Source organism: Bidens hawaiensis, unplaced genomic scaffold (assembly GCF_021521415.1).
Source record: "Bidens hawaiensis isolate Kalapana, Puna unplaced genomic scaffold, B.hawaiensis_p1.1 tig00021974_1, whole genome shotgun sequence".
Taxonomy (NCBI): Eukaryota; Viridiplantae; Streptophyta; class Magnoliopsida; order Asterales; family Asteraceae; genus Bidens; species Bidens hawaiensis.
In genome coordinates this window covers 175,076-189,683 of record NW_027493400.1, presented here as the reverse complement: position 1 = coordinate 189,683, position 14,608 = coordinate 175,076, and positions in this window count along the sequence as shown.

The following is a 14,608-nucleotide window of genomic DNA, read 5'->3' as shown; positions in this document are numbered from 1 at the left end:
TTGATCTTTATTATTTTAATGCCAAATTTAGCTTAGATCTCTCCCTTGCATTCCAAGTAATGATTAGGAACTTCTAGACCTTCTTTCCCTTGATCACCAAGCTATAAATGTATTGATGAAGCATAAAAAAAACATTAGTGATCTTATGAAACGAATAACGAACACAAACGGACTTAACTCCTCAAGATATGACAAGAACTGAACTCGGGTTTAAAGACATAACTCAAAACATAATAAAAAAGACTTAACTAAGACCTTAGACCCTAAATGAACAAAAGTAACTAAAACACGACAAAAACCGAACTCTAGACCCTAAAACTAGACACACTTTACACGGGATTTATGTGTATAAATATATGTATATCAAATATCCCCACACTTACTCATTTTTCGTCCCTGAAAAAGTCTAATGCAGTGGGATCAAAATCAGAAAATATATTCTAACAAACATATAGGTTAATTTTTAAAGCTTACAAAAACGCAAAAACTGCGATCACCGATATTGTTGTCCACTTAAACCCATGCCTTAATCTTTACCGGGACAAATGTGATCCGACAATAATAGTACTCAGTGGTTTACACAATTAAGACCCGCTTATTTTCAGCTTTTACCGGACCAGACCACCCCAACTTGACTTAAACCTCAAAGTTAGCAGATTTAAAACTTTTTGTTGCTCTATTTTTTTTCATGAGTAGTTAAGACGATTAAGGGTATTGTTTATCCACCTAAATTTAAGCATCAAAGTCTACCAAGCAACATTAGATACGATTAAAGTTCAATTAATTAGCTAGTGTTCCCCACAACATGACATACCCCCGTTATCTAGCAATACACCGAACCATTACCATAGGTGAGTATGCAAAATTTCATCTGTAGGGCTTACATGTGGCGTTTCCCTTGTGCTCCGTTTCTTAATGGTAATGAGACGCGAGCAAGGGGACCCCACATGGCTAACAACGTGGATGATCAAGTCTGTAATGCATTTGTACTTTTGTACTTTTTGTGATCATGTTTAAAGACTTAAGTGGCAGAAAATTGCGGGTTTGCTCTTTTTTTTAGCTTTATTTTAAATATTCACAACCCCATTTGGAATTGTGAATACCCAGATGAATAATCGGCATACAGACCCATGGTCTCAGGGCATCCCATCAATACAAGATTTAAGGTTATAAAACCATACGCCAATGATGTGTAAAACACTAAAACCAGCAGTTTAAGATTTATATCACAGGGTACACAACATTCTCTAACATTAAACCTACCCAAGCATTGTATGATAACGTATTCAATTTTTTTAAACTTTTCAAACTTTATAATATTTTCACTTTTCATACCAAGAATTGAGGCTTGAGTATGGCTGACCTTTCATTACTTATTTTCTATGGACAAAACGCTTTCCCAACAAGAGATTTCGACCCATTTTATCAAATTGCCCTTTCATTTTCAAGGCTGAGCCTACCGACACATCCCAAGTTAAGTGCGCTTTCTTTTATATCTTATATTATTAGTAGTTTGAAAAACCAATTTCTGATAAATATCATCATCTCCCACTTTAACGCAAAAAACTAGATTCAAGGGACATTTTTAAAACATTTTTCAAATTTTTTATTTTTTTATTTTTTATATATTTTTATATTTTTTTTTATATAAAACTCAATTTAAAATACGACTCAAATATCCTATCCCCACACTTAAATTTTGCATTGTCCTCACTGCAAGGATAAGGACGACTTAAAATAAAATTAAAATTAAAAATAAAGTCGGACTACAAAAATAAAAACTAAAAACCTGAAAATTAAACATCAAAGCAAAATAAAAAATTAACAAGCTAGATAATGGAAAAGACTTAGCTGGTAATATGCGAATGAAACATGATGCCAAAGTCTTCTTCCATGGATGCCCTCCAACTACGAACATGCTCAGCAAATGGTAACTCCTTCTCTCTCACACGAACGCAAGCGGCAAAACAAAACAAACATATCTAAAAATGTATCTTATCATAATGATAGATATTAAGCAATTAAAGTGTTTCACATCAACCCACAAATATTTAAAACATGAATAATGAGCAGCAAATAATAATAAAACATAAAGTATACGGCTCGGTTGCTCCTCCATCCCCACACTTGTCTTTTTCATTAAATTCTTCCTTGGGGATCGTCTCTCTAGCTTATTCAATCTTCAAACTCGCAAAGCTCAAAAACACAAAACAAAGTCGAACTACAAAAAACTACGTTAGTGACTCAAAGAAAAAGAAAATAGAAATAAAAATAAAATAAAATATACAAACTCTACACTTGAGTTTTCACTCAAGAACCCATGCTATGCGAATCACGTGTCGAACCGAGTGGAGCTTCCTCCACCTCGGTAGAACTCCAATGCCCTCAAAAATTCCGAATCACGATCCGACCATTCATCAACATTTGTCTTCTTCTTTCTAACTCCACGAACCTTTTCAAACTTACGCTTTCCACCACCTCTTTCTCCAACACACTTTACTATTTTTCGAGAACTAGAACCCTCTCGCCACACTAATACTCACCGAACGGGAATGGTCAAGACTAATATCCATGCCCGAGATAACTGATTCTATCGAGTAAACTGGGTGACATGGATCAATGAGACCGTCTTGACCACTCGGATGTCTCATGGACTTCGCCAAATAAGTGGCACTTTCATCACCGGCTCTAAGAGTGATCTTACCTTCAAACACGTCAATGATTGCCCTAGCGGTACGTAAAAACGGACGACCCAAAATGATAGGAACTCTCTCGTCGGCCTCCATATCTAAAACAATAAAATCTGCGGGAAAAACCAAATTATCTACCTTCACGAGCAAATTCTCCACGACACCCCTCGGATATTTAACAGAACGATCGGCTAAAGACAACGTCATACGAGTAAGGGTGAGCTCTCCTAGGCCCAACTTTTCATACAAAGAATATGGCATGAGGTTTATGCTAGCTCCAAGATCGGCCAATGCTTGACAAGTCGTATCACTCCCGAAAAGACATGGAATGGTAAAAACACCGGGGTCGGGTAATTTTTCCGGCACTTTATTAAGAACTACTGCAGAACACTCTCCATTCAGCGGTACAGTCGAGAGCTCCTCCAACTTATCCATTATTTTAAGAATATCTTTCAAAAATTTGGCGTATTTAGGCATATGTTGGAGGACTTCAACGAACGGAAGGTTGTCATTTAATTGGCTAAATATATTAAGAAAATGCCTGTAATCCTTCGTATACTGCTGATGTTTTAAATGGGTGGGATACGGGACATAGGCAGGGTTAAAGATGCTTGGTGGAGGCCGGGCTCCAACCGGCTTCTTTTCAACTAGTGGCTCAATAATTGGTGTTGTACCTTGTGACTTACCCGGAGCCTCTACCTCTATCTCCTCATCTACCAATTCATCTCCCCCATCTTTCCCAATTTCTTTATTAACTACCTCCAAACCAAAAACCTTACCACTACGAGTGGAGATTGCTTTCAATTGAGCAGCCAGATTAGTTTGAGGAATACCCGAAAACTGACCTGGAGACCTTTCTTCTAAACGACAAGCAATATCACCAACAGTTCTTTGAATATCGAGAATAGAAAATTGTTGATTCCTAAAAAGTAGGTCGTGCTAGGAAAACTTCTTCTGTGTAGCTTGGTCTCTCTCCATGATTTGCTTCATCATCTCTTCCAAACGTCCAATTCCACTATTCGAATCCTGCATATTATTTTGAACATTAGTATTATCGGTGTTATTATTATTAAAATACTAACCTTGTCCTGAAGCATAAGAACTTTGAAATCCGGGTGGTGCGCCTGACGGACGCCAATTAGAATTATTCATTCTGTTTCAGGTTCTTGCAGGTGTTCCAACTCTGATTATTGTTGCTGTAATTATTGGGAAACCTATTCTGACCAGCGACAAAATCGACCTGTTGATTCATCACCGGGCACTCCAACGTACCATGTCCACCCCTACAAAATTCGCACCTCTCCACCTTGGCCTTCAGCTCCTTCACCTCTCGAGTTAGTGATTCCAAAGCAGCTGCCACAATAGTATCCAGATTAACCTGGTGTACACCTCGAGCTGATGAGGATGTACTGCTAACGGGAGTGGAATTCCCGCGATGTGGCACTTTGGCAAGGTCCGATTGAGCGAAGCTCTCAAACATCTCTTTACATTCGGAGACATTCTTCCTCGCCAGTAAACTTCCTTCCGCGGCTGTGTCGAACCGAACTTGGGTTTCGTAGTTCAGCCCGTTGTAAAATTTCTCCACGAGAGCCTATGGTGTGAGACCATTCTGTGAGCATCGAGCTAGCAAGCTCTGAAAATGCTCCCAAGAATGACAATATTGCTCCCCCGGCTCCATGTGAAACGAGTGAATCTGATCGCGAAGAATAGCCGCATTAGCAGGTGGGAAGTATCTCTTGATAAATGCCGAACGTAGTGCTTCCCAAGTGGTGAACGTGCCAGGTGGCTGCGTGTCAAGCCAAGTAGCTGCTTTACCTGCAAGTGAAAACGGAAATAAATGTAAGAAAATAGCATCTTCGGTAGCACCTTGTAAATTAAAAGTTTTAAGAATGCGGTAAAGTCGGTTAATGTGAGCCGGGGCGTCCTCGTCATCACGCCCATTAAACTGATTGGTTTGAACGATGTTGTTCATGACGTATGAGGGAATTTGGCACGAGTTGGGGTTCTCGATCTGGGGAACGACGATGCATGACTGGTTTCCTGTTAAGCCATCGAAGGCTTGAGCAACAATTGTCCTATTGTCGGCCATTTGATCTTGACGTCTAGGACTTTCGGGTGGTGAACTGTGCGGAGATGACTTTTGTGACGAACTAGCCTCGGACTTCAACGGAGAAGATCCAAGATTATCTAGCGGTGGTCCTTGCGAACGAAGATGTGGCATAAACCTGAAAAACGCAAAAGACCAAGTGAGTAGACTCGAATACTTAAAAATAAACTAAAATAAACTAAAACATAAATTAGACTCCTACGACTCAAACAAAAATAAAATAAATAGCACGGATGTAGCAGATAAGTCCAAGTAAAGATAAAAACGAAATTTCTAAGAGTACCCGGCAACGGCGCCAAAAACTTGATATGCTCAAAACAGTCAATTAAATATTAACTAAATTAAACAAGTAATTAAACTAGACTTAAGACTCAACTAAACAAAACACCGGCAAGTGAACCGGTCAATTGTACTAAAGCTAAGTAAGTCCGGAATATCGAACCCACAGGACTCTATAAATTACGTAAATTAACTAATTAGACTCGACTTACGACATGACTATTTATTATTAATGTTTTAAGGGGGTTTTTAAACTAATATTAAACTAAAAAAATAAATCAAGTAAACGAGAAACGAGCAATCAAACACAAGATCGAAACCAATAAGAGAAGGAATCTACCTAGGTAAGAATCCCATTCATCAACAATCATCAAGCAATGGACAAATAACATGATTATGGAAACTGATTTCTAAACGTATTCATCTAATAAACCCTAAAGGACCCTTGACTGAATCAAAAGACATCCCAAAGATAGTTATTAGATTATTAAGCAATCAGTTATATTGATTTCTGCAAAGTCATCAATTAGGGTTAATTAATAGTATCTTAGGCAAGCAATCTTACGAAACACTAAACCCTAGATAACTTGATAAGCTAACATGACATCATGAACATGGATCAACACAATAAGCAAGAATATTGTCACTAACTATCCTAGCATGCAATTGACCAAGACACATGAACAACTCCTCACCTTACAGCTATTGGAATATAGCAAAACATTTAAAACCCTAACCAACTATCAACAAGTTTCTATGATCTAATAGGCCTATTCAACCATAATAATCAATACACCAAGTAAATATTAAACATGAACCCTAATATCTAAAGAACACAATCAATAGAAAACAAGATCCATGTGAAGCAATAATTAATAATCAACCAAGATAATAGACACTCATATGCATCATGAAAACAAAATCAAGTCTCTTACTATTAATAAAACGAAACCATAATCAAAACATTAGTCCAAAGCAAGAATCAAATCAAAAACATGTTCATCAAACCTAGGTAGACATGGAGTCATAATCAAAGACAAATAACTAGAACAAAGAACAAAGAGAAACATCATGAACGATAATGAACAAGGATAATGAAAAAGAACGAAAGAACCCTTCTTAATCGAACATTGAACACTTGTACGAAAGCTCTATGATCTTCTCTCTTCCTAACCTCCAAAACACCTTCAAACTTGGCTCTAACCCTCTCAAAATCGGCTGCCCAGGTTCTCCTCTAATTTTCTCCACGGCTGGTCTCTTTTATAATATATATATGTTGATTTGAAATTGATAAATGGGCTGGAGTAATTGTACGTGGGTTGGAGTAAATAATTTGTGGCTGGAAGGGATTTAATTGTTTGTTAGGTTCATGTATAATTTGTGTGGTCACAAATAAATGCTCACGTCTTGAACTTGGATGGCTCACACATATAATTTTTTGCTTGATCTTTATTATTTTATTGCCAAATTTAGGTTAGATCTCTCCCTTGCACTCCAAGTAATGATTAGGAACTTCTAGACCTTCTTTCCCTTGATCACCAAGCTATAAATCTATTGATGGAGCATAAAAAAACATTAGTGATCATATGAAATGAATAACGAACATAAACGGACTTAAATCCTCAAGATATGACAAGAACTGAACTCGGGTTTACAGACATGACTCAAATGACTCAAAACATAATAAAAAAGACTTAACTAAGACCTTAGACCCTAAATGAACAAAAGTAACTAAAACACGACAAAAACTGAACTCTAGACCCTAAAACTAGACAAACTTTACACGGGACTTATATGTATAAATATATGTGTATCATACAGCGACGTAGTCGCTCACTTTCTGCGGGAGGAAGACTTTCCCACAGATACTCAAAACACACGTCCACGTCGTTCAACGTCGAATTTCGGCGTAAAGACCAGTGCGGATTATGTGGAGCAGTGTCCTCTTCCGCGGGAGGCGGGGAGGTCTGACCCCCATAGTGAAAAGCACTGACACCGCCATGATCTCTGAATTGATGAACGTTGAAGGACGGAGACATGCGGAGGTGGTCAGGCTCACCAATTTCCTTCTCCTTCAAAGGAGAAGTATCCGTTAATACGATCAGATCTTGAAGAGTATTTGGTGGTGAGGATGGTGGAGTTGGAAGAAGTGGTGTAGATGAATTCTTCAAACCTGAAATGTCTTCAGAGAAATCTTTCAGGCCCACTGATAAATGATAATCATACATCAGACATGTTATTGATTAAGAAAATGATGGTTAAATATAAAACATCTTAAAATCACCTAAAGAGATGTTCTCAGAAACACGTTGGTGAAGGCGCGACTCCAAGCTGGTAACTTTAGTCTTCTTCTTCTTCTTGGACGGAGTAGCCTTGGTGGGTTGAACCTTACGTTTGCTGGCTGCCTTCGATGCACCCACACCAACGGCCTAAGGCTCCTCCTCAACATTGGTGTCATCAGTTGCCTGATCATCACCTTCTTCACCCGTCGACTGGTTGGTGGTGGCCTTCGAGTCTTGTTTACGGGTTAGACCTACAGTTGAACGCGGCGGGTTAGTAACATCAACTGTAAACCCTCCCTCGTATAGTGACGACTCCTCACTAGATGAAAGAACCACTATCACTCCGCTGGAAGTAGAGGCAGTAATGGGTCGAGGTTGTGAAATGCCCTCACCTTTCAAGATGAACTCCTCACCTTGAGCATACATTGCCTTGGAAACCACAGGTTTCGGACTAAGGGTGGTGGAGAACAGGAAATTACTGCGGGTACGCTCCAAGAAGGGCGCGTCCTTGGGGTCGATTGGGCGATGTACCATCATTCCTCCCTCACGATCCAAGAGGGTACTGAACACGGAACCTCATCTATACAAGAAAGAAATAAAGTTAAGAGTGAGGAAGGATATTGAGATTAAAAGTTAATAACATACTTACGTTTGTCTGAGTTCTCGTAATAAGGCTCCAACTGGGGGAATAGCCATAGCAGACTCATCTTCGCACTTACCATCGCCCCCTTGTGAATGGGACGCATAGGCGTTGGCGTCTTGGTTAAAGTAATAAACCACTGATGACCCTCGTATTCAATGGTGGGGATCTCTAGAGGCGCATCTTCCGGCTTCCGTCGGGCCATCGTGAACGGGATGACGTCTTCCCAGATCCAAAAGAACTTTGATTTCCACCAGTGTGTGCTTCGGATCCATTCAAAGCCAACAGGACCTTTTCCGGTGGTGGCAAAACCGTACCATCCATCACGGAAAGTCATCTTGTAAAAAACAGCAAACATGCCAAAGGATGGTTCGTAGTTATGGGCTTTACAACAGAATTCAAAATGTCGAATTCTTAACATCCCGAATGGATGAATCCAGGATATATGGATCCCATATGCTGTCAAGACAGATCGAACAAACCTCATTACAGGCAATTGAAAGTTCCCCGTCGTAAAATGGTTTAAATAGACAGCCATTTTCTTTGACGGAGGAATAATGGCAACTGCACCGTCATCGGGCGTTCGGCCTCCCATTCTGGTGCCAAACCGTACACATTTTTTACATCATTAAAGTCTTTGTCCGTCATGTTACATCCAACCTCATGGATGACAGGAGGATTCTTCTTATCACCGGCCATTGTAATATGAGTAAAGAAACAGAAAGCAAAATTTTTGAAGATTTCAGATCTGTTGCTTGTTGAAAGAAAATGTTTGAAAGTGATAAGAATGGATTGGAGACCATAAGAGACTTATTTATATTCATCGCAATAAATGCGACCGTCTGACTGACAGAAGAAAGAGAAAGTGCGGGCCGTTGGATGATTGACACATCATGCGGGAGGTTCGAAAAAGTGTATACAGGCTGTCAAGAGGCGTCATACACGTCTTATCAGTCGCCACTTAAAATTCCTCTCTCCGCCACGTCATCGGTATCATCCAACTTGCATAATTTAAAAATTCAAAAATATCTTGCAAAGATATTATTTCAGGAACAAGTATAATGATCATAAGGCAAAGTAATTAATTCCATTAATATTCGAAAGATGATTACAAAACATGGAAAACAATTGCAAGTCTTAAACACTAAACCTATCCTACGGGTTGGGGGCTGGCATATCTTCCGGAATTTTTGGAGAGGTATCCTTGGACGAGTCGTCCTCAGACTCATTATCCAAATATACCCACAGATGCTTCACGCCATCTTCAGCAGAGGCGAACTCCGAAAGCATATTTTGCAACGGGAAGACCAGGCTATCATACTCCTTGACCCGCATGTCATATTCTTGTTTTGCGTCAAGGCCATGAAGCGGATGACTCTCAAAGGATTGACCAGATTGAGCAAATGCCATCCCTTCATTGAAGCCCTTCATCCGGCCAACTTCCTTTCACAGGCTTCCTTCCACTTCTGAGCAACAGTCATCAAATTTACAAAGCAATCAGTCAGTTCCGTGCTCCTTTTGATGTGCCGAATGACCTGACAAAGAAACATGTTAGTATCATAGACATGAAGTATACAATAAACAACGAAAGAGGAAAACTTACAGAGTTAAGCCCTCGGTTGAGGAACCATTTCCGGTCCCGCTCAGCATGCTCCGCTCTGCCTCGAAGTTCTTGTAGTTCATTGTTTACTTTGGAGGCGCGAGTCTCTGCTTCCGAACGAGACTGCAGTAAGGAGTTATAGGCAGACTGCATTTCAGTGACAGTCCTGTCTTTAAGTTCATACTGCTCATTCTACATCTTCAGTTCAGCCTCGAGCGCTTGAATTCGATTACCCTGGAGAGCCACTTGATTTTCCAGGACCGAATTTGCTTCTTGAGCCTGAGCCAAGTCATCTTTCTTCTTTTGAGCTTCAGCCCGGGCAACCTCAAGAATGGCCTTCTGCCTTTCACAAGCTTCCTTCCACTTCTGAGCAGCAGGAGAGCTTCGATCCTTTTCTTGTTTAAGGGCAGCTTCGGCGTCGGTTTGTTTCCACCTCGCCGCACTCGCTGCTTTACGATGCTCCTCAGCTTCTTTTCTCGCAGCCTCGGTGACTCGGGAAGCTTCACCTAGTTTGCCGCCCATGTTACGCCACTCGCATAGAATTTCCTGGCTACAGGCCAAACTATTAGCCAAGGAAATAGATAAGTTTGCATGGAGGTCATGGCGGGAACGTTCACGCTAATGTGGCATCTCTGTAGGCGGCACACAATGTTGGACGAAGCTCATACAGGTCTCAGGTTCAAAAAATCGAGACCCATTAACAATATCCCAAGGAGGGACAGACAGGTCATAGGCCCTTCCTAAGTTCGCCTCCCCGTAATAATGAGAACCTGAAGTGTCAAGGCGAATGGGGATCAAAGAGGATTGATGCGGAGAACCTTGTATTGACCCTCCTCCAATATCATGGACGGATGGTCCAAATTGGAAACTTTCCCCGCACCTGTAGTTAAGGGTGAGGAGGTAGAAAGGAATTGAAAAGGAGATCGGGACGTGGACTATTGGGTCCTAAAACCAGCCTCATTCACGGCCGGGTTACTTTCCTCATAACCAGCACCGCCACCAGCTTGAAAAAGATAGTCAAATGACTCGTTAATTCCCGATTGAAGATTGGACCCCTCCATATTCACTTCAGTGGGAGGGGTAGGCGGCTTGTCCTCAACTTCCTTCTCTGGAGAAGGAGATGGTTGTTTCTCAACGGTTGGAGTTGGCGTTGGCAGTCTCTCGGAAACACCATCCCCAACTATAGATGGATCTGTACAAGAGAATCGCATTTCAAATGATGCCTCAAAACAGTAAAAAAAAAAAAAACAAAACATATACCAGTTACTGTCTTCGAACGATCCGCAAAGCTGGATTGCGGCTTTTTAGGACGACGTGTCTGGCGTTTCTTAGTTATCGGCTCATCTGTGGTAGCCGCAACACTTGAGCCCGCATCACTAGCCTGAACGGATCTGAAAGACCTCTTCTGTGCTAACTCTGCCAACAAGTGCGACACAGATGAAACCTCAGAAGCGTCATCAGAGTTTTCTTCCTCTGAGGATGACGAATCATCACTCGATGACAGAATGACAATTACTCCCTCAGAGGTAAGCACATAAGGGGAGGAGGATTTAGAATATACGCACCTATTTGAAAGGTGGCGTCTGAGACTACAGGTTTGGCGCACACCTTGACCGGAAAAAGGAAATATTTCGTGGTCTTCTCAAGGATATGCATATCCCTCGCTTTACGGATGCTCTTCATCACATGACCTCTGTCATCAAACTGAGCATTCAACATAGGGCCTAGAACTAAAAAAAGAAACACAGAAATTTGTCGTATAATCTTCTGGTAATAATAAAAAGAAGATAACTTACACTCATCCAAGCCAATAAACACGGGCTCCAAGTACTGAGACGGCTATAGGTGGCTCATACCAGCCCATACGAGGGCTTCCTCGGGTAATGCCCGTATCGGAGTGGGATTGGAAGCCAAAATGCGAAACCACTCTTGACCTTCGTGAACGGCCGGAACAATATCAGGGAGCGCCTCATTAACCGGACGACGTACCATAGTGTCCGGCACTACATCCTCGGAAATCCAGAAGAACTTGTTCTTCCAATCTTTGGAACCTCCCTCGACCTCTCGACCGATCCTCCTGTCAGTTATCGCTTGGCAGGTAAACCACCCGTTACGGTTGACCGTTCGATAAAAACAACGAATCGGTCAATACGGGGCACCATCTCATGAGCTATACACACGAATTCATAGTGACGAATTCGCATGACGGAACAAGGGTGCAACTGAGACAAATGTATCCCAAAAGCACCTAATATCCTCATAAAAAACTTTGTCACAGGAAAACGGAAGTTTCCATAGACAAAGAAGTCTGAATAAACAGCCGTCTTCCCAGGAGGTGGGAAACTGGCTATAGATCCGGCAGAGGGGAATTCCGGTCCCCACTCCGGTGGAATACCATAAGTCTCAATGAGTTTCTGATACTCAGACTGGTCCCATTAAACCTCTATTTCATCGACTTCAGACTTAATGCTCATCATTACAATAATATCCGATGAAGTATCGAGTAGTTTTGAGAAAGATTGGGTGAATAATCGAAAGTTTCAAAGAAAGAAAGCAAGGTAATATTCAGAATTCAAAGGCAATAAAACTTCGACGAGAAGTTAAACTCCACTATTTATACCCATCGCATGGGATATGAACAGTGGAGAGAGGAAAGATCACCCAATAGACAGGCGCCACGCCACGCGGGAAATTTGAAAAAGGGAAAAAGTTATACAGTCGGGTACAGTGACAACCGTCATAAACGTCTCATCACTTGCACATGCTCCTGCGAGTGGTCGACTTGTCCTTTTTCATGATTATCCATAGCAACAAAAGATATTTCTCAACAACTTGAAGAATAAAAAATCCCCAAATACACATTAAGTCCAAAATTTCACCCGCATAAAGTACTTTACGCGGAAGAAACACTGGACTGGGGGGGCTTATAGAGGTAGTGTACCAAAAAAGTCCCAAATTCCCTTAAGTATTACCCGCGGGTCAATCAGAAGTCCCTCATAAGGCACCCGTGGGACATATGGACCACCTGCATAATTATCTGAGGAAGAAGCACCCTCACAAGACATGCGGAAGCATCCTGGCACCCTCAGAAGTTATCCTCAAGACGGAATATTCGTCCGCGTAAATAATCATGAGGTAATGCCCCGGGACAGCTGTCATTAATCGATAACATTCTAGATGATCTACCAAGATTCTTTCTTGAGCAATACGTGACCCCTCAACCAACCAGAAGAGGACACCTGGCAAGGCCGTTATAACTGTGCACATGGCCAGGGTCGTCTACCATCTGATCATATGAAGACACGTGTCCAGGTTGTTATACATGCACATGCAATGTATAAATTAAACCTATCGTATGAGAACACGTGTCCAGGTGGTTATGAGAGCATCTTCCAAAGGGATAGCTGGCCCAATCACCTTCCCACACCCTTCGGCTATTAATACATTCTCAACCATCATGAGGTATTCATATTCACTCCCACTGTACTCTCACTATTTACTTAAGTAATTTATCTTCGTCGGAATTGTACTTATTCTCACGCCGGAGGGTGGTTACGGGAAGACCCCCCTCTTGTCCTTCCCATAATGAGCTCACGGTTTTTGTTTTGCAGATTCACGTCACTGGACTTTGGGAATTGAGTTCATATCGTATTGACAGTTAACCGTATCCTACCCTGTGGACTCATTGGATCTAAGACCCGTCAAGGGGAGTAGATCCGTGTTTCTTCAATAACTTTTCTTCACTAGATGCCAGTCAACTCAGTCAATGCCATGTGTCCCCCTCAAGCCAGCTCCTTCATCATATTTACTTGCGTGCATACTTAATGTCAGCTACGCTGAGTGAGTTTTAGTTAATCATGCAACGTACATTACATTCATACATATGTATACGTATCCGTAGATATATATTACATACTTAACCTGCTTATTTCATTCATACATACATTCATACTTCTATATTTTTCATACATGCATTATTTCATACTTTCATACTTACATTCTTTCATACTTCTATTATTTCGTACTTTCATACCTTTTTGGTTTAGCTTACTTATGCACACCTTTCATAGATATTATTTAGGGTCTGCCACCCTACTTTTCAAAGATATTATTAGGGTATGCCACCCTTGTTATATATATTATTAGGTTTGCCACCCTTTTTTCACAGATATTATTAGGGTCTTCCACCCTTGTAACCATACAACCATACAACTATACATACATACATATATATATATATATATATATATATATATATATATATATATATATATATATATATATATATGTACTTTTCATACATACTCTTAACTGTTAGTGCACGGTTTTGCGTCTTGATTCTTTGTAATTATCAGTAATGTATTTGTCGTTTTGTTTAATGTAATAAACAAGTATTTAGTTAGTTCGCTATGTAAGTATCTAGTTCGCTAAGGATGTTTAGCGAACTAGATCTTAAGTTAAGTATCCTCTGATTCGTTAAGGATGTTTAACGAATCCGGGGGTGATTCGTTAATCTATTTCATTTGTAATGTATGTAACGAAGCAAACTCTAGTTCGTTAGGGGATGTTAACGAACTAGGTCCGTCTTCTATTTATAGGTGAACACTGGTCACATAATTTAAGCTTTGAGAGATAATTAATGAAACTCTGTCCAAATTGCTCTCTATCTTCATCTTAATATTATTCATACTTACATACACTAATACTGATAATAGATATAACATATATAATCAAACGTAATTATATGCTAGATCCGTGATATAGGATTAATAGTATTCATACAGATCTAAGATCTGTTTATAGTAAATGTATTAACACCGGGTCTTGGTCAAAATGTAATCACTAAGATCGAGTCACTATACAAACAAAAGGTGAGGAGAATCCGAAGTGACAATGGTACTGAATTTAAAAATACTGTATTAAATTTCTTCTATATTCAAAAAGGAATTATTCGATAATATAGTGCCCCATATGTACTGTAACAGAACGGTGTAGCTGAAAGAAAGAATA